We start from the raw sequence: 7,404 nt of genomic DNA, 5'->3' as shown, positions 1-7,404 counted from the left end.
CAAAACCCACCTGATGTCAGGGCCTGAGGCTCCTGGCGAGGACTCGGCAGGACCTGATTCCTCAGAGGTTCTGCCCCAGGCTCTTCACCTCTCCAGCAGCAGTGAACCCACCTTCATCCTCTATGCTGAGCAGCTGGCTCGGAAGGAGGTGGACATTGTTGCTCTGAGGAAGCAGAAACACAAGCTGGAGATGCAGGGTCACCCGCTCCAGGCCAGATCGAGAAGAACTGCAGGGACAGGAGCAGGGAAGGAGCCAACCTGGAGTACCTCAAGAACATTGTCTATAGGTTCCTGACCCTGCCCGAGTCCCTGGGCCGCCAGCAGACCCTGGGGGCCATCCTGACCATCCTGCACTTCAGCCCTGAGGAGAAGCAGACCATCACCAAGCAGTCAGCCCAGGGCAGCTGGTGGCTTTCTGGGAAGAGATGAGGTGGCAGCTTTTATCCCTGGCTGCTTCTGCACGTTCACACGTGTCTGGTGATGAACTGAGGGCACTTCCCTGGTGGTGTCACCTCCTCCCAGCCATGGGAGCAGGGACCTTCCAGCAAGGGACTGGGCTGAGAACACTGCTCCTAGCACTCGTTTAGAGTTGTGCCAACTTTTCCATTCCACGAGGATCATGGTGTTTTCTTGCTCTCTGGTGTGAGGATTTGCTCTTGAGCTGGGGCTTGACTTAAAAAAAAAATTAATTGAAGATCCTGGTGCTTTTTAAATACAATTTTAAAAGAACAACAAATCCCTACTTGTGAGGCTTAGGGTGAGGAGCCCTGCTGGGGGGTCCTTGCTGGTGTCTGCAGACAGGGGCTCAGAGGGTTTAGAGGGTGGAGGGAAGTAAAATAACAGCAAAAAGAGCTGAAAACCTGCAAGAGGAGGAGTCTGAACCTCCAGCATCACCCAGAGGCAGAGAACCTGGAGCCATTTCTCAGAAGTTTGGGGGTTTTTTTAATCATAGAATTCACAGGAATCCACAAACTGAAGCCCAAGTTCCTGCCCGTGGATGTGACAGCTCCTCACAGCCCCAGGGCACAGGGGGACTGTCCTGCCCTCACTGCCCAGGGATTCTCCCTGCAGGTACCTCTGGTTTCCCAGGAAGGAGGGCAGGGATCCCCCAGCAGTGCCAGAGGTTCTGCTGGAGCAGGTGTCTGGGTTTGCTGAGCCTGTTGGAGGGGGCAGCAGGGGGGGTGGCAGGAAGGCTGGAGCAGCCACCCCAGCCCCCCCAGCTCCTTTTCTGAGCATCTGGGAGTTTCAGGCAAGTTTTGATGCTGTGAAATGTTGGTTTGGGAAGTTTTTGGAAGCAAGGCATTGCTCCTGATGGGATAGAAGAAGGGAAGGGGGGGATGATCACAGCTCTGGGGGCAGCCTGAGCCCTGGGCTTGCAGTGAGCAGGGGGGAGGATGAAGCCCAGACCAGCTGCTTCATGGACCTGGAAGTTTTGCTGCAACTTCCTTGCAAATGGGTGGGCTTGGCAGGGAGGAAGCCAAGAGGTTTTGGAGCAGCTCTGGCTGTGGGTCCCTGCTGCCAAAAGAATATCTTGACAGAATATCCCAGCTGACAACTAAGTGTAAGTAATAAATTCAGGACCTCTGCTAAAGAAGAAAAAATTACCCAGTTTTGTTGATATAGTTATAATTTTTAAAATGAGAATTGGCTTACCACAAGTGAAGGAGTGATAATAAGAAGAAATCTTAAATGCCATAAGGCATCCTGATTAATTTAACGGGACTTGTTAAATGGACAGAATAGGAAGAGTGGGCTTTTATGTATGTACACATATCTACTCTGAATGGTCATCTTGGTGCTGCAACAAGCAGTCATGTTTATTTGCCCTGTTCAAGGTACACTAAATAAGACCCCTTACAGAAAATACACAAACACTATTGTGTTGCTTGTCTTGCACCACTGCTTCTTGCAGTGAGATCTGAGAGGTCTCTATGATGATTCAGTAGCCTAAAGATGTTAAATCCATGCCACTGGAAGCACAAATTAGCTTAATTCAACATGGAAGAGTTTAGAAAACAAGCAAAGCCTTTCAGATCCAGATCTTACATATTCTGCTTCCAGAGACAAGACGTTAGATGTTGGTTTTAATCTAATATCCTTCCAATATTATTCTTAAATCAGTGTGATCTCTGTGCTCCTGGAATCTGTTACATAAATAGTTTTGTAATAAGTTATCTTTTTTTTTTTTTTTCTTCCCCCCTCCCCAGTACAATAAGGATCCTGTAAATCTTATTTCATAACTAATTCTTAAGACTAAAATCCTGGCAATATAAAACATATTTCCCTTTTAGACTATCTTTTTTAAAACATTGCCTTTCATATAAATACAGGTCTACTTTACTAATTAGATCCTTTTAGTGGAACTCTGCACTGCTGTGTAATTTTTGGATTAACTGTTTGGATTCATAAACTTTTATTACTCTCTGCAAAGGAAAATGTGATCTTTTAGAGGGAAAATCCACTGAGTACTGCACTAGAGTAATTGCAGGTGATAGATGTCTGCTATTTTACAAAAAATAATTAAAAAAAAAAAAAGGTGCATTATTATTTACCTTCTGAGAAATACAACCATTCTTTGGGCAGGTCACTATGTTCATGTCTTAAAAACCTAGACCTTTACTGAGAGCGCAGGATTTGTTATTCAGAGTTTTCTGTCACCACTCTGGTTAATCTCATTCTCCAAACACAACAGCTTCCCCATATAAACACTAAAATGTGCATTTAATTTATTACTGCGCACAGACTTTGTATTTATAGGATTTACGGAAGAGAAGAATAAGCCTGTTGTCATCTGTGTGGATCAAAGCATTTCTTTGTTAGTAGGATGTGTCCAAAAAGCACTGCTAGTGACTAAATTGTATCTTCAGAGCAAGCCCTGTAAAGATTTAAAGCAGGAGTAGTATTCAGAAGGGAGGAAAGATAAATATTTTATTTTATTTTATTTTATTTTTTTACTTTTTACATGTAGACTACAATGAAGCAGAAGAGCCTGCTGGGGCCTGTGAGCCTGCTGGGGGGGCTGTGAGCCTGCTGGGGGGGTGCCCCTGCAGCTGGCAGGCTGGGAGCAAGGCTGGCCCAGGGAAACTCCTCCTCCTGCAACTGGGACTGGATTTCCCTTCTGCTGTTTGAGCCCCGTGCTTGGGAACCAGCAGAGCCTGCAGAGGGGCAGGTGCTGCTTCCCCTGCCCTGCCCTTGTTTGTCCCCCCCCAACCAGGGGTTGATGGTTGAGGCACAAGAGAAGCAGCCACCTCTGGAGGGATGGTCCGTGTCCCTGGGATGTCCCCAGGCGGGTCCCTTGGGTGCTGGGGCCACCAGAGGGCACCCACCAGTTGCCCAGTCCCCAGGGACAGCACCTCCCTCTTGCTGCAGCCACTGCCAGGACCAGCTCCCCTGGGATGGGGCCTGGATGTGGGAAGTGACACCCGAGGAGAGCAGCAAGAGGCAGGAGAGGGCTCAGTGGCCCAGCCTGCTGTGGCCAAGGGGACAATCTGTGTCCTGCAGGTGGGAGAGGGTCTGGGGGGCAGCCAAGCAGGTTCCTGTGTCCCCAGGGGTGTCTGCTGCAGCCACTGCTCCTGAGCTCTGGGGCAGAGGAGGGTGTATCCTGGTAGGAAGGTCAGACAAGGTCAGGAGAAGCAGAACCTCCAGCGTGTCTGTGTCTGCCCGTTGTGATCCCAACGGGAAGGAGCAGCTCGGTGGGACTGGAAGAACTGGAGCTGCTGGATGGGAGCCCATCAGGAAGCATTTCTGCTGATGTTTGAATGTTCACTGCTCTCTTAGAAGCAGGGAGGGATGTTTTGCTCCCAGGGATGTTGGGTGGTTGCCTGCAGGCCTGGGCACCAGCTCCTCCCAGCTGGGCTTTCCCTGAAGCTTCCAGAGCTTTCCCATCTGCGTCGGCAAAACCTCACTCAGGTTTTGTTTTCAGGCACCTGCTTTGGTTTCAGTTCCAGCCTGACGACTGAAGCACAACTTCCCAGCCCCAGACTGCAGGGAAAGTGTTTGGAAACCCCTCTGTGAAGGCCTGTGTTGATGATCCCCAGGCTTCTCCCAAGTCCTGGAGCCCAGCACGGCCCATGCTGCTTATCTCACAGAGGAAGTGGGTTCTGCAGGTTCCTCTGCAGGTTCCTCTGCAGGTTCCTCTGCAGGTTCCTCTGCAATCCAAGGGCTCGGGAAGCTCTGGGGGCTTCAGCAGCTGAGCAGGATGGAGCCCCCTCCCCTCTCAGTGCTGTGCTGATGGTCCTTGTAGCACCAGCAGCCAAGTTCCCTGGAGCCTCCTCCACAGGTCCCTGAAGGGCAGGGCAGGGCTCTGGCTCATTCAAGCCACGTTGCCCGTTTCTCCTCAAAAAAATCCTCAGGGAAAACGTGTCCCAGGCAGATCCTGTGCCTGGGGGAGGTGGTGGGAGGGGGTGGCAGAGCCAAACAGGCAGCATTTCCTTAGCCCTGGCCTTGCCTCTCCAAGCTGAGCGTGTCCATGTGCTGCTCTGGTGGAGGCAGAAATGGAAATCGGGGGTTTGTTGCAGGGAGGGTTTGTCCTTGGGGCTCCTCAGCTCTGAAACTGCTCAACAGCACAAGTGCTGGGCCAGCCAAGGGCTGTGCTGAGCAGGGCTCCATCTCTGCTCGGGAAAGCCTGGATCAGGTGGAGCTTCTGAAACCACAGGGGTTGCTCCAGATCCCCCCCTGAAGGAGCCGTTCCCGGGGCAGCCAAGGGGGTGATGCTCCCTGAGCAGGATGGAGCCCCCTCCCCTCTCAGTGCTGTGCTGATGGTCCTTGTAGCACCAGCAGCCAAGTTCCCTGGAGCCTCCTCCACAGGTCCCTGAAGGGCAGGGCAGGGCTCTGGCTCATTCAAGCCACGTTGCCCGTTTCTCCTCAAAAAAATCCTCAGGGAAAACGTGTCCCAGGCAGATCCTGTGCCTGGGGGAGGTGGTGGGAGGGGGTGGCAGAGCCAAACAGGCAGCATTTCCTTAGCCCTGGCCTTGCCTCTCCAAGCTGAGCGTGTCCATGTGCTGCTCTGGTGGAGGCAGAAATGGAAATGGGGGTTTGTTGCAGGGAGGGTTTGTCCTTGGGGCTCCTCAGCTCTGAAACTGCTCAACAGCACAAGTGCTGGGCCAGCCAAGGGCTGTGCTGAGCAGGGCTCCATCTCTGCTCGGGAAAGCCTGGATCAGGTGGAGCTTCTGAAACCACAGGGGTTGCTCCAGATCCCCTCCTGAAGGAGCCGTTCCCGGGGCAGCCAAGGGGGTGATGCTCCCTCCTGCCTGCCTGGGGGGGTCCCTGCCCTCCCCCTGGCTCCTGCTGTGCTGGAAGAGCTTCTGCCTGGAGAAGGAAGATGCCCCAGGAGGGGTCCCAAGTGGTGGTGGGTCTTGTGATGGTTGTTGGATGGAGCAGGACTGGCTCTGCTCTCCTGGGAGTGGCTCTTGTGGGTTCCTCCTCTGGTCCTGGGCTGGAAAAATTCCCAGCCAGACTGGAGAGGGACTGGCTGGAGATGAGGCTGCAGCAAAGGTGAGGGTCCAACTGGGAGCATGCAGAGCCCCTGCTTGGAGACCAGCAGGGTTTGAGGGGGGTTTCTGCCCCTGATGGAGGAAAAAAGGAGCAGCTCCGAAGGAGGCAGCTGGGGCAGCAACCCAGGGAGCTGCTGGGAATGTTCCCAGGAGCTGTGGGGGAACATCCCTGGGAGCTGCCAAAGCTCCTCTCTGTCCCTGTCAACCTGCAGCTCTTCCAGTGCCATCCTGCTCAGACCTTCCCCTGCAGCCCCTCTCCCTGCTCCTCCACATCTCCAGCCTTCCCCCACATCCCTCCCTTTTTCCTCTCCTCATTCAGCCCTGGAGAAGAGAAGGCTCCAGGGAGACCTGAGAGCAGCTTCCAGGGCCTGAAGGGGCTCCAGGAAAGCTGGGGAGGGGCTTGGGACAAGGGCAGGGAGGGATGGGAGCAGGGGGAAGGGTTTCCAGCTGGCAGAGGGAGCTGGAGCTGAGATGGGAGGGAGAAATTCTGGGCTGTGAGGGTGGGGAGAGCCTGGCCCAGGTTGCCCAGGGAAGCTGTGGCTGCCCCATCCCTGGGGGTGTTGAAGGGCAGGTTGGATGGGGCTTGGAGCAGCCTGGGCTGCTGGGAGGTGTCCCTGCCCATGCAGGGGGGGCACTGGGTGGGTTTAAAGTCCTTTCCAACCCAAACCCTTCCATGATTCCATCCAAACTGGTGTCAGAGGAGCTGGGTGCTGCTGGGACCCAGGAATGACCCCTGGATGTCCCAGCTGCTCCTGCTCCAGAGCTGATCCGCACTGGGGGTGTGAGGGGGCAAAAAGGGATGGAAAGGGGTGAGACTGGGAAGGGAAATGGGGACCTGGGATGTGGCTGCCCCATCCCTGGGAGTGTCCAAGGGCAGGTGGGATGGGGCTTGGGGTGACCTGGGATGGTGGGAGGTGGCCCTGCCCATGCAGGGGGGGCACTGGGTGGGATTTGGGGTCCCTTCCCACCCAAACCAATCTGGGATTCCATGACTTCCAGAGGAGCCAGCTGGGAAGATCTGAGGGTGTCTCACCAAACCTTTGGGGGGGCTCAGGGTTGGGACTCAACCCCATCCCAGGGGTTCCCACCAGATTCCAACCCCATCTCCAGCATCACCTCCCCCCCCTACCCTGGGCTCCCTCAGGCCCTGCTGATCCCACCCTGAAGCTTTTGATGGGCAGGGAAGGAGCAGCTTTGGGAACTTCCAAGGGCTGTAAGATCACCCAGGAAGGGCTGAGCTGGCCGGGCTGTCCCACCAGGCTCTGCCACCCGGGGTCCCCAACGTGTCACCCCCCCACACACACACACACCACCCCCCCCCCCCCCAGCTGCTGCTATTTGGGTGCTGCTGAGTTCACCGAGTGGCAGCAGTAACGGGATGTTCCCCTTCCCTCAGCCAGGAGGGATGAGCTGGAAGCCACCAGAGATGCCCAAGGGGTCGGGTGACCAAGGGCAGGGTGTGACTGGGACCTGGGGATGAGCCCAAACCTTCCAGGCCTGGGGGAAACGTCCTGGTTTTCCAGGAGAGGGAGATGGGAACAGGGTTGGGGGTTGGTTTTTTTTTTTTGCCCTTGCTGCTCAAGGTTGGAGCTCCAGGGGCAGAGGATTCCCAGGCACACCTGGGCACCTGCAGGACGTGTCCTCCTGGCTCAGGTCTGGGATGTCCAGCAGGAAGAGGCACCAGGATGGTCACACACAGGGGCTGGGAGACCCCACTGAGGGGGGACAGGGTTGTCACCAAAGGGGACAGAGTGTTGTCACCTGGGGGGGGACCCAGGGTTGTCACCAAAGGGGACACAGGGTTGTTACCTGGTGGGGACGCAGGGTTGTTACTGGTGGGGACACAAGGATGTCACCAGGGTGGGCACAGGGTTGTCACCTGGTGGGGACACAGGGTTGTTGCTGGTGGGGA

The sequence above is a fragment of the Chaetura pelagica genome, unplaced genomic scaffold (genome assembly GCF_000747805.2).
Source record: "Chaetura pelagica isolate M959 unplaced genomic scaffold, ChaPel_1.0 scaffold687, whole genome shotgun sequence".
NCBI lineage: Eukaryota > Metazoa > Chordata > Aves > Apodiformes > Apodidae > Chaetura > Chaetura pelagica.
The sequence above is the reverse complement of the archived record's forward strand: the minus strand, read 5'-3'. Positions refer to the sequence as shown.